Here is a 13,555-nt window from a genome sequence, read left to right on the forward strand (position 1 = left end):
TATATTGGCCAAGTTAAGAGTTTTATAAACTGAAAAGCACATTGGCAGCATATGTAAGTGTTTTGATGTATGGGAATGGGACAAGGTGCAACACACTGCTAAATGGAAACACAGCCTGAAATACTTCGGGTTCAGTCACTTGAGCTTTAGGGAAGATGCTGTAAAATCCAAACTGTGTCTGCATTAGACACTGGTTTTTATTTTGTTTAGTTTGAGACATGTGTCAGTCACAATGTTTAATCAACAGCTAGATCAATTATTCCAAGGATTTGGAAGTACAAAAACATGAAAACACATAATATATTAAATATCTAATGCATGCCAAAAATGTTAGAAATGCCACACTAAGAGACTCTTATCCTCGAGATAAAGACAATGTGAGAAAACCACATCTGTGCAAGCATTTCACTGAACTGTGATTCTTGCAGTCTGCGTTTAGAGCTAAAGGCTTTGTTGTCAAGTTCTAGCCACAAAAACAACTCCTCGCACCAGACTGCACATTGGCCACCAGTACTCCCACAAATATGCACTCATTCATCAAATCAATGCATTCCCCTCCCATTCACAGAGATCTCCTCCAGCAGTGAGCAGCACAGCACAGCCCAGCACAGCCCAGCGCAGCAGCAAGCTAGACATGTCTGTTGGAGACTTCACAATGGTTCAGCAAGCAAACATACTTCCCTTAAGGCCCTTGGGACAAACACAGCATCAAGCGGAGGGACTCCAGGAGTGGTTGCTGCTGTCTTTTTTTTTCTTCTTTTTTCTTTCCTGTGTGTGTGTGTGTGTGTGTGTATTTCTCAATGTGTTTTGTGTGTTTACAAGTGTCTTACTGTACTGTTGCACCTGTGTGTGTTGCCCTACCAACACATCATCCACCAGATGGTAGTCAAATTTGTAATAATACACTTAGTAGGGTTTTTTTTCACTGTCATTACTGGGCTTTGGATTTTATAAAAATATTTATGTGCAGTTATGTAATATACTGCAGCCAAAACACACTGAAGGAATGAAGCACACGCCACTTGTTTTGGAGGAAAGGCGTCACCACAGGGTTGGCTGAATGAAGAGATTTTATCCTAAGGCAGTCTTGAATGTATTAATGAGATTGTAGTTGTGAAAAATGAAATAGAACAGATGAGAAGACTTTTTCATTTGTTGAAATATTTTACTTTTTTCTCGTCTTTGCTGATGTGTCTTCACTTAAACTACCAACTCCTGTGGGCATCAATTATCTTTTCTTGTTGATAACTAATCATTAATTATGTAATACACTGTAGCCGTAGCTTATAGAAGGGAAGTGAAGCAGACTTAACTTTGGGCACAATGATAGTCAGACATATTTTGCAATCAAATCCAAAGTTAATTTAATGGGATATAATTTCGGCAAAGGAACAATGTTTTGGCTCCTAAATCTAAAAGTGGTCTTTCAGTGTAGGGGACATACAACTATCTATTGGTTGGTATGAATCACTGAGCAGTGGGGTAGGGAGTGAGAGGTGGGGGGGTCCACCTGGGTTGGCACACCACACTGGGCCTGTCAAAAAAAAAAACGGGAGGGGTGCACATTCTTCACCTTCCCCAGAATGGCACCTTCCAAAGCGGATCCCCTGTCTACCCGTTCCCCAGGCCCCAGATAAGAAGCTCATCCGTCATCCACTGGGGCCGCATTAAATTTTAACTCTGGTTACCGAGTGTGGCCATTCAAACTTTTATCTCAAACCTTCTTTATCTTCTTTTCATTAAGTTCTCAAGCACTAATAGCCCTGCGAGTCTCCGCCGGGGTAAGGATGATGTTCTGAATAATGAAAGCTCATTATTTCTCCACAGAATGCTTGTTAATTCAAATGATGATATTAAAACTATAGTAGCCCTCAGCAGTCGGGTGATTTCTAGCATACTTTATCATGTATCAATATATACTCTGTTTGTCAAAACTGCCCCGAGCCTGGGCTGACATTCTCCTCCCGAGGAGTGGAGTGCTTCAACAGGGCCTGCAATACTCTAAGGTGACAACTGGCAGAGTTTGTGCCTTTAGGAAAGTGGGGGGAAGGAGGGATGAAGGCAGTGATGGGGAGAAGGATGAAACTCAAAGAGCAGTCATTGTGCTCCCATGTCTATTCGACATTTTTCCATCATGCACACATGACTCCCCCTCTTCCTCCTCCTCCTCCTCCTCCCACACACAACCATGCACGAATACACTCACATCTGTCAACCTCATCTGTCTTGCCTGATATGTGCACGTCAGCAGACATTTGCACATATTCACTTAAATTCATATATACACACACACACGAGCGCGCATGCACATGCACATGAACACCCATGGCCATTAACCTTTAAATATACCACTCTAGTATTTCATCTTCAAGACATGACTTATGCTCAGGGATGTTAGTATAATGATTGGGAATGAATCTTGATATCATCCCATTTTTTTCCAGAATCATCATAATTCCTCCTGTCCCATGGACAGTATCAACATCATAAGTGTAGCTAAGTTTGTTGGATCAGAATAATTTGTTGATCTGTCAACACTCACAAAAAGTTTTTTTTGATTACAGAAATCAGGTGTTAAAAATATTAAATTATGAAATACTAACATATTGTGTAGTTGTACACTGTAACAATAACCAAGTGGGCTGTGACATACAACATGATATTATTAGCTCAAAATCTCACAATAAATAATACGGGATTGTTGAGGTGTCTGATATGGTGAAACTGCTCTTTAGAGTTTCTTAAATAATATTCAGTGAAGAGTGGGAATCTGACCCAAAGTCTAAAAAAGAATGCATTTACTTCGCTCTGCCTTTTTCCCAACAATATTTATCATGGATAAATTGTCACTTTAAAAAAACAACAAAGTACTGCTGTCTTTGTAGATGGCCAATGCGTTTATGCAATATCCAAATAGTAAATAATACACTTTCAAATTAGATGAAAAAAGAGAAAAAAATGAATGAGTCAAGTGTTGAAATTCCACAGAGGATCTCACAGCTCTAAATATATCCCTCTTATTCCATTACCTGAAGCGCAGCACTTATGTTTTGGCATCTCCTTAAAAAAATGCCTGTGGTTCTTTGCTTCAAATGCATATCTGGGGGGTGAATGTGATGACAATATGTTTCAAATAGTGTGGAGGGCATATTTACTCTGGATTCCTCGAGAGAACAAACCAGTGAAAACGAGAGAGGAGAGCGAGGCATTCAAAAAGGCCTTGGGTGCCGTAGATGACACACTTTGATAGGTGTGCTCCTGGACACGTCTTGTTAACACCGGGCCAGATGCAAGTAGAAGAATACATCATCTGGATTGTGTATGCGTGTGTGTGTGTGTGTGTGTGTGTGTGTGTGTGTGTATACAGTGTATGTGTACAGAAATATCCTGTGCATATGCATGTGTGAGCTAGCTCATTTTGTGTTCACGTTCCTTCCGGACAGAGGGGTGGCTATATGAGAGCTAGGAGTCAAGAAGAAAGGCACTCACACAGCAAAACACAACAAAGCAACAAGACACACAGGCCTGACTGGTTGGTTCACCCCGCTGTGGACGGCAATACGCCCTCAGGCTGACTCAACCCGACTATCTGTAAGCTTCTGCTCCAGGCATCAGGTTTCAAAAGGGAGAGCCTCCAGCACAATGTCACTAAGCCATAGGCCCTGAAGGCCATTCATACGAATGTGTGCATGTATGCACTCAGGAGCCAAAGCCTCTACCTGCAACATGAAGGAAACGCATGGATAGGTGCAGAGCAAAGCGGACGGGATTTCTGAAATATTCTGTATTACTTTGATGTTGTGTGTCGGTCATGAAAGAGAGTGGGTGGAGGTAAGTGGAGGAAGAGGTCAAAGGTTAGGGGTCAGAGGTGGTACAATTCAGGTTAGACCTCATGCTTGCAAGTTGAAATGTCCCTACTGGCTACATACAAGGGGGGGGGGGGGGGGGGGGGCTTCTTTTTTTTATGGCAGAGATGTGGAGTACTTTCCCTGCTAAGACTGCTCCAAAGCACATATATTGGAAATCAGCTGAGAATTCTGCTTCTCAAAGATTTTGATATATTTATTTATTTTTAGTTCGCTGCTTTCCCCGGTCCGCGGACACTATCCTTAAGCAAAGTCATTTCTAATTTTACGAACATCTATGACTAAGAAACTTTCATGTTTTTTTTTTTATTCCTTAAAGTTTAACATGATAATATAAAAACCCAACTGCCACATTCTCCACATTCTGCACCCCCTAAAGCAACGTTGCCTCAAACATTGCTCTGATAGTATACCTGTCTCATATCTATATTGAAAAAAAAGAGTGGACTTGTGTCGTTCTCTTTCCATCTGTTTTTTTTATTTTTATTATTTAACTTGCTTTATGCCCCTGTCCTTTTCCTTGAAAGGCTTTTAAAGGAGCACAGTGAGTCCTGAGAGAGTGGCAGGCAGCCAAGGACGGTGGACCTGGGGGGTAGACAGCATTAGCCGGGAATTAGACACACTCACGCTCAAACTGGCACACTGGCCATCACTACTGCTGCAATGGCCCCTTGGTTAGTCCACAGTGTAACCGTGTGTGTGCGTGCGTGTGTGTGTGTGTGTGTGTGTGTGAGAACTAGTAAATGCTGCCAGTTGCCAGTGGTGTTTCAGTGTCCCCAGTATCTGGCCGGTCTCAACAAGCACAACCCAGCATCAAACTATAATGTAGCTTTCCACCTGGATGAAGAGATATTTCTTGAGATTAGCAGAAGTCTGGCTTGTCCTCCTGAGACAGACACACACACACACACACACACACACACACACACACACCTGGATAGAGTAGACTAGAGTAATTAAGCCATGAACTATTTGTATGATTTACCTTGTTTTATCATCAAAGATTCTTCAAAAAAGAGCTTCTTATAACATGTTTTTATTGGCAAGCAAAAAAAAGTGACTCACTTGACATACCTTATGCTTATGCTTCATCTGATCTTCATCTGTCTGTAGTCAAGCAGGTAATACTTTGAGTTGCTCAGGTGTCAAAATAAATCATGCACCTTTGAAGTAATTTGACCGTATTCAACGTTTTGTGCAGACATGTTTCTAATATATAACTCTGCACCACACTTGTAATTAACCTACACCTGAAAGAGTGGTGAGAACATCGAGGTACTGATAGAGGATGTATGTAAATCCCTGCTGGGTATTTGTGAGTATTTAAGCTCTGTGCGGGATGCCACTGTAGCACAAATGTGGTGTAAGATACATTCATTTTTTTTAACAGTTGTATAATTTATCTTTCCATTGGCTCATAATCTGGTTTGAAAAGATATTGCAGACCCCAGCTCCCCCCATCTTCTCCTCCCTGTCTTTTCTCCCTCCTGCCCTCCCTCCATGTAGTATACAGTGTGAGTGAAACAGTGTGGAAACTGTTGTCCTATACCTGATAATGGATTTGGTGGCCCCCCTGCAGGCATGCACCATTGGCAGATACTGAATACCACCGAGGGATCAATGGGAGGACAGAAAAGGAGGGAGTTACGAAAGGGAGGGAGAGAAAGAAGATGAAGAAGGGATGGGGCGGATAAAAACAGAAATCCTGTGGCTTCCCCTGTTTGCGAGCGGTGTAGGGTAAAGCCGTCGCCGTAATCTGTTGTCAAGACACAAGGCCGCTGTAATGTCTACCATCAGCAAGTGGATTATGTGCAGGGGAATTGTAATTTACACCAGCTTCACTTTTATGTGTCGCACGGCTTAAAAGTTAATAGCATTTAGCTCAACAATAGCCCAGCCACATGGAACCCAGTCTGCAGCGCACCAATCTACAAGTGAGGTGCCATTGAAGTGCTGTCGTCCCGAACCCAAGACAATAGGGGGTTCCCACTGAGCTAATTAGCAGACGCCTGCCTATCTCCACGCCACACATGTCCATTGTTGCTGTCACTGCAAGAATCTCCGTCTCACTGTATCTGTACAGGCTATTGTCTGCTCAGGTTAGCTTCAATAATCCGATGTAACGCCTGCATGTTTTGTCTTTAGCTTGCTAGATCTGAGTCCTGAAGTGACATGACCAGACATGGCTTTACAGACCATGTTTGATTGCCTCTTAAAATTCCTCCGTTTTGTCTTTTGTCTCAAAGGAATTATAGGCCTTAAGAGGTAAAGCCTCATGTTCACAACTTCAAGTTATCGAAAATAACCTTCAAGGAAAATGCAGAATTGCGATTTAAAATAAGGCGGTGGCATATCTTAAAGCCACGTCTGACAGATTATCTTAAAAAACGCACCAGAAAACCCTGTTTTGATTTGAAACGGCGTGCTATATATACAAAGTGTTCCTATTTGACCCAGACAAGATGTAGGTCACCCTCTTAAAAATAGCGTCAATTTGGAGGGCAAGTCTGTTATTTTCAACATCCAATACTTTGCGTCAGACTATTGGCTGGGAAAATTAGTCGTGAGATCTATAAAACTAAGTAGTTTCCAGGATGCCGGGGTTGACCTCGAGACGAGTTGCATTCCAAAAACACATACCACCTATAGATTAGCAAGCAGAGAGAGAGAGAGAGAAAGAGAGAGAGAGAGAGAGAGAGAGAGAGAGAGAGAGAGAGAGAGAGAGAGAGAGAGAGTCAAGAGAGAGAAAGTCTAGCCTACCTCAGATATTTTCCCAAGCCATGTTTCCCTTGGGGAAGGCAGGTGTGATGTTGCGAAGTGTCCTCTGTTTTCTCCGGGAGCAGTTGAGAGGGAATTAGGAGTGGGGTGAAGGTGGGGGTTAACCTGTAGATATACAGATAATCTCATAGCATGAGTTATGAATAAGGGAGAGTGTGTGAAAACAGCTGCTTTTTGCCAGCTACAGTACCTGCACAGGTGACATACAAACCTGTCAATCACTAAGCTAATTGCGGCCTGCAGTTTTATTGCCAGAAATACTTCATACTGGGCTTGCCTGCAAGAGGACACGCCTGCATGCGAGCCAGGTGCCTATTACAGCTGAAGCAGAATGACAAGGACAGCTCACATATCACCTTCTTCTATACAGTATTGATATAACAGCGATTGTTCGGCCTTGTGTTTGCTTTGCATGGCTGTCGGGACAGAGGTTTGCCATAAGGGCCCTGCCTTTGACATCACCCAAAGAAACGCTGTTTCCTCAAAATTACATTTGTATTTTTGTAATTTGTTTAACCGACTACTTTGTTTAATTTCGATGTAGGACCGAGACGTACATGCCGCCCGGAATATGTTCAAAGGCAACTTTCGTGACACTAAGTTTAGCTTTTTCCTACCACATGCACATCACACTGCACAAGTACACAGAGCTTTAACACTGGAGATTGGGTCCAGTGAGTGTGGCTAAGGTGAAGCCACAAAAACACTTAAGGAAAGCTAAAAAAAAAAAGAATGCTAGTTAGCATTGTAATATATTATACACGCGGCATGCTAAACTGTACATTACAGTCTGTATGGCTGGGAGGCTGCTTACTGTACAGGCCTCTACTGGCTCTATTAGCTCCAGTCCCCCCCCCCCCCCCGCCACACCCAGAGCCTAATATACTCTAAAGGTATATGAGGCGAATAAGTGCAGTCTTGAATAAGTAAAACTCCATTTCAGCACTCTGCTCTATTATTAATACCGAGCAGGCTGATCTTTGATTAAGCTACTCAAGTGTTCTTCCTGTGTGGGATTTTGATTAAGACTGAGCTGTGTCTTGGAGCAGGAGAAAATGGCGTCTCTTTCCTCTCTATCCGACTTGTTCTTTCTTGTGCATTCTGTCTGCGTTCGTCTCTGTGCATTACCAGTTCTCATTTCCCGCAGATCGCAAACTGGTTATGAAACGGCCATCTCACTCGTCTTCTTCACTCACCTGTCACCTGTGAGTTTGTTTTGTTTTTTTTTGCCAATGCTGCTACTAAGAGACACAAACTACAATAATTACATCATCAGAGACATCTCTGCAGATTTTTGTTGTCGTTCTTGAACCGTTTGAATCATGGGCAGTGTCACTCATTTTAAGGCCTCTCGTCAAATTTACACTCCATTTGTCAGTTCTTTCTGGAATGCATCTTAATTTTGAAGTGACAGGTTAATTGAACACTGTTACATAACCAAACTGGTGTGGCATGTTTCACGTCTGTCACACGCAGACAAATCAATGACCAGTGATGGGTTTATTGTTTGCCAGGACACTCAACTAAAGTCACCTGTCTTTCTATAAGATGTTTTGAACTGAGACTGTACTTCAAAAGAAGCAGCAGGTGTTTGGTCTTTTTATTCCTGTACATCAGCAAACCATGTTTGTCAGTCGTTTAACTGTAAAACTGAAACTCTAAGACAAACAGTTCAGTTTGTGAGCAAGCCGGGCGTTGAGAGACTGTTGCAGAGATAAGGTCAAACTTAAACAACGTGCCTCCGGAGGAACTGTACGATTAGCTTTACATGTCGTATCTGTGTTTTCTTTTGCAGCCCAACTCAACCCAAAACAAATCTGCTACTTTTATTTAGCAGTGTTGAAAGGTGATATTTGTGTGTGGAGGATTGTGACAAGGAACCTGTTAGAATTCGTAATTCTGCGATGAAACACTGGCAATGAGGAATCAACCAAATAATGCACACTCCTCCCTTAACGCAAACTTCTTCGTGGCCGACAGTAGAACATAAGGCATTGCTGAAACCTTTGCATATATACTCGGTAAAACTTCCCCGGACGATTAACAAAATAAAAATGTTGTCATCTGAGCATGCACCCTGAACAGAAGCTCACTGATCTTTAGATGCTGGTACAGAGGAAGTGGAAAATACATCTACATGCATGTGTGTGCTTAGAAAGCAGGCGTAACAGTTTTTTCTTCAGCTGTGATGCCAAGCTTCTCTTGACATTCGTCGTCGCATCTGTTGTTAATTTGAACGGCCTGTTTGTCGCACTGAGCCACCAGATCAATCCCTCCTCATGCATTACATGCAATGCACACACACACACACACACACACACACACACACACACACACGATACGGAAAGCACAACTGGGGAAAGATGTCAGTTGTCTTCCAAAGTCTTTTTCTTTTCCTCGAGGTGCTTTGAACAACATCTCAGCGTGCTATTTGCTCTCCTTCTATCCTCTTGCACCCCGTTTTCCAGTGATCCTTTTATGAACACCTCCTCATGCAAAGCTTCCCTCTCCACTTGGGGCTACTTCTGTTCCATTATGCATGGTGGCAGGATTAAAACTGTAGACGCGATGGCTTCCCCCCTTTCTGTGTCACGTGCAGGCACCAGGCGTCCAATGGCGTGCGAGTGTGGCACGCAACAGGGCACCCCGCTTGGCCACCCACACATCTTGGGGAGTGGGGAGTATGTGCGAGGAGCACGGTATCAAACGGGGAACATCTGTGGCCACTGGGCTGTGGAGACCGGGGACAATGGTGGCCCCGGGGCAGCCGCAGAGCCCTGGCCCGTGCCGCAAAGGCTAGACACAGGCTAGGGAGCCAACCATGCACACACAACCATTAACACACACACACACACACATACACACAGACACACTGAGGGCTGGGAACCCATGCACACACACATCCCATTTGAACACGAAGCAAACCAGGCCGGTGCAAACTGAAGCCTTTTTAAGGGCAAAACTAATGAAAAGTATGCCACCCGACTTTTTTAGGTGCTGGTGTTTGTGCAATATCTGTTTGAATGTCAAAGACGGTTCTTTATGTACAACAGTTTAAAGGGCTGGTTCAGATTATTTGGAGTATGAGTCAGTGTATTTAGTAAAGTGCTGACATGAGAGCAAATCTGCTGTAGACGGGGTCAGCAGCAAAACGTATCAGCCAACTAAAAGAAAGACAAAAAAGTATAAGTGTACGCTAAATTTAGAATATTTTCTGAACTGTACCAAACTGAAAGTGGAACCTATCCATACTGGTTGAGTCTTGTGGCTTCGATGAGAACATGAATAAGTTTCACTCTCAGTTCATCTCCGCCATCCACTGTCGGTAATACACTGACTATGGCTGAGAACTTCATGACCCATCTTAAAATAATCCAAACTATCCCTTTAGGGCTTCATTTCATCAGATCTACTCACCAAATGTGCACAATGTCAAGTTTAACCAGTGTAATTTAAACTATCCGTCCAGACAGTGGAACTGGAAGAACAGTTTACATTAGTCTAGATTCAGGTTCTGACTGTACGGTGTCCTGTTGGGGCAAATTGGAAATAAGGCCTTGGCCATCCTCACCACCTCCGCTTGTCACATCACTCCCCTGTATTTACTATCTGAGGCATAACCGCCATTATCATTCTTTTAGCTGTGTGATTCCTGTCCTGTCCTAATACTATGCAGAGTGAGGAACTGAGTCACTCATTGCTACGCTACAGCAAGAGCAGAGAGGTAAGTGATTCTCTATAAGCTCCCCGCAGAGACACATCAGTGCCGTTTATTCCTACAAGCAGAGATGATAACACGCTAACACACACACACACACACACACATATTAATACCGTGACACACACACACACACACACACACACACACACAAACAGCAACACACCATTTGAATAACATATTCCACAGCTGCTGCAGCTCTCAATGGCCTCCCATGTGGCTTTTGTGTGTTGACATGTGTGAAGAGTGCGGGCATGGAGACAGACGCAGATGCACATGGACACACACTAACACAGCAGAGCTCCTTATGTGCTGTGATGTCACCTTGTAGAAAAAGCCGGCTCCACCTTGTCATGTTGTGGTATCCCATGTCTACAATCAAATGCCCACTGACATGAAATATGACGTGGGAGCAGTGTGTGTGTGTGTGTGTGTGTGTGTGTGTGTGTGTGTGTGTGTGTGTGTGTGTGTGTGTGTGTGTGTGCGTGTGTGTGTGTGTGTGTGTGTAGACCCAGGTGCATAGACCTCCCATTAGGGATCTGAAGGCGGGTGGTGCTCCATCTCACTCTACCCAGTCCCTGGTGTGCATACACACATGTGCACACACCTGCGTAGCACAAACAGTAGCGGGAGTTACGCAGGCTGGTCTCATCCAGCATTCGTAGCAATACCTACTAAGTAGTTTTGTTGCCTTAACCAAACTGAGTTTCCTGTGTGGACGGAAGTTTATTTTCACCGTATGCATGTAACAAGCGGATATTCACAAGTGTTGCAGACTTTCGTAGGAAAACGCACAAATAAAAGAGGAGTACGTTTTCCTAGGGTATCATGCGAACCGTTGTAGGAGGATACGTTTTGAGTTATGCCACGAGTGAGACGAGAGTGCTTTAAAGGGTTTGAGGAAATGTTGAATCCTTAAAACTTTTAGATGTTAAAGAAAAAAAACAACATGTTCTGCATGTTTGATGTACCAGAATACACATTCAATGGTTTACCAAGGTTGTTAGAGTTATCAGAAAAATCCAGATACAAGGTTGCAGGCGATCATTTCTTTCAGTCTATCATTCAATATGGGTATGCAGCCCATAAAATGATTATCTTTGAATGTGTCAACTGAAGACATTTGTGCTTTCAATCATTTTGCAAGAGTAGATGTCACGCTTTTTCAGTAGGTAAGGATCTTACTGTGGAATACACGGCTCCCCGAGATATCCTGCATTGCAGTTTCTGATTAACTTGTAATTCACCTCTGTATGCTTCCGCCCTGTTCTCACGCTTCAAATGGATCCTCTCACCACTCAGAGCCACACACCACCACAGCTTGACAGGGTGAGTCATTACACTTGGAGACAACAGCACTGGCTGCAAGTCATTTGTTTGCGCATCCTGTTTGAGTTTTGGATTTCTCACCCCCCCCCCCCCCTTAATCACACAGACACATACAAACACTAATCAGAGATGCACAAATACATTTTCTGCGCACACACACACACACACACACACACACACACACACACACACACACCCTTTTAACACACAGTACAGTCATTCGGAGGTTTTTTTTACAAGTGATTGCTTCCTGTATCAACTGGCCTCCGGAAAGGAATAAGTAGCAAGATAGCTGTGGGAAGGTAACCGCAATGACAGACATGAGGGAGCTTTGGTTGCTGGTCAAAAAGAGAGAATAAAGCTCAAAGTCAATCAGGAGAAGATAACTGCGAGCCAAATTGTAGGTTGGTGCAGGATGTTTGATTTTGTGTCAGTATTAGTTTTTAACTCATGAATGGGAGATTTGCCCATTTGTCAACTTTGTGAAGAATTCACAGGAGTAACATTTGACTGAAACTGTATACTGAATAACACAAACCCTCAACGGTATATGCATTTTAAAAGTATCAAAGTGGTGAACTGATGTTTCTTGTGATTCAGTTGGAATGCAAATGTTTCCTGTAAAGTCCCCTCTTTAGGCCTATCAAGTAAGTTTAAATTTAATTTCAATTTGAATTGAACTTTTTTTTCAGTGATTTTTGTCGAGATATTTAAGCTGGTGCTGCATGGTTCCAGTTTGTACATGATTTGCTCTACAGCACAAAGCGAAACAGAAAGAGGGCACCGTGCTTTGAAAACAAATGGGGAAAAAGTTTTCCAAATTCCCTTCAACTATGTGATGGGATTTGTGAAAGACTAATGGAAAAAAAAAAAACATTGTATAATTTATGAAGTCATACACATCAGGGAGGAAAATATGGGGGCCCCTCAGCAAAGGTTTGCTGCATCTGCACAGTAAATAACACCCTGACTGTGGACCAGAAGTGCCATTTCATTTAACCGAGGCCTACAACTGATTGACGTTTGACCAATGCCATGTCTCTTTTGCCTTCTCCCCACATTAATCCCACTTCCTTGAACAAAATGCAATTCTGATCTGTTCATTTATGCTGTCATTCACTGTGCAGCACCAATAGTTCATAGATTTGAAAAATAACAACAACAAAATGTGATTTTGCGGCTCCTTCTTTGACATCCCATAATACGTGGCTCACCTGGAGAGTGACAGAGCATGATGGATCGACTCACAGACGCACGCTCATACAAACATGTACACACACAGAGGAAAGACACTACAGGAAACTCGAGGAGAGAGGGCGAAAGGGTGTAAATGTAGAGCGAAAGGGGGAGAAAGGAGAGAGGGAGGGATAGAAAGAGAGAGAGAGAGAGATTTGAGTGAGAGGGGTTTGATATTTCTGTGGCCGTACACTTGTAAGCTCAAGCAGTTTCTTCCCTCCGAGGGACAGGGTCCGTTAAGTAGCTCTCCAGTGCCTACAGTTTAGAAAAGGACCCAGGCAATACTGGACTAATTTAATCAAAGGTTACAGGCCCGGCATAGAAACACAATATTATGGCAATTGTACAGGAAAAGGAAGGTGGGGGGATGTGTCATTTCACCAGGCGAGGCTCAGGCCTGCTACTTTATCTCAACGGTGTGAAGGCTAAGTCCCTCTACAATCTCCAACTGCTGGCTGTAACACGCATTTCCATTTTAGCTAGCGGGCCGGCTAGAGAGGTTGATATCGTATGAGTGGCTGGCCAGCATGATGACTGACTGACTGACTGACTGCCATGGCTGTAAGAAAGAAGAGTGTGAGGTTGTCCCTCTTAATAAACTGTATTAAAGCCTCTGTTTGAAGTATAA

The sequence above is a fragment of the Cebidichthys violaceus genome, unplaced genomic scaffold, assembly GCF_023349555.1.
Source record: "Cebidichthys violaceus isolate CVI_PGR_0920_01 unplaced genomic scaffold, fCebVio1.0.p SCAF_140, whole genome shotgun sequence".
NCBI lineage: Eukaryota > Metazoa > Chordata > Actinopteri > Perciformes > Stichaeidae > Cebidichthys > Cebidichthys violaceus.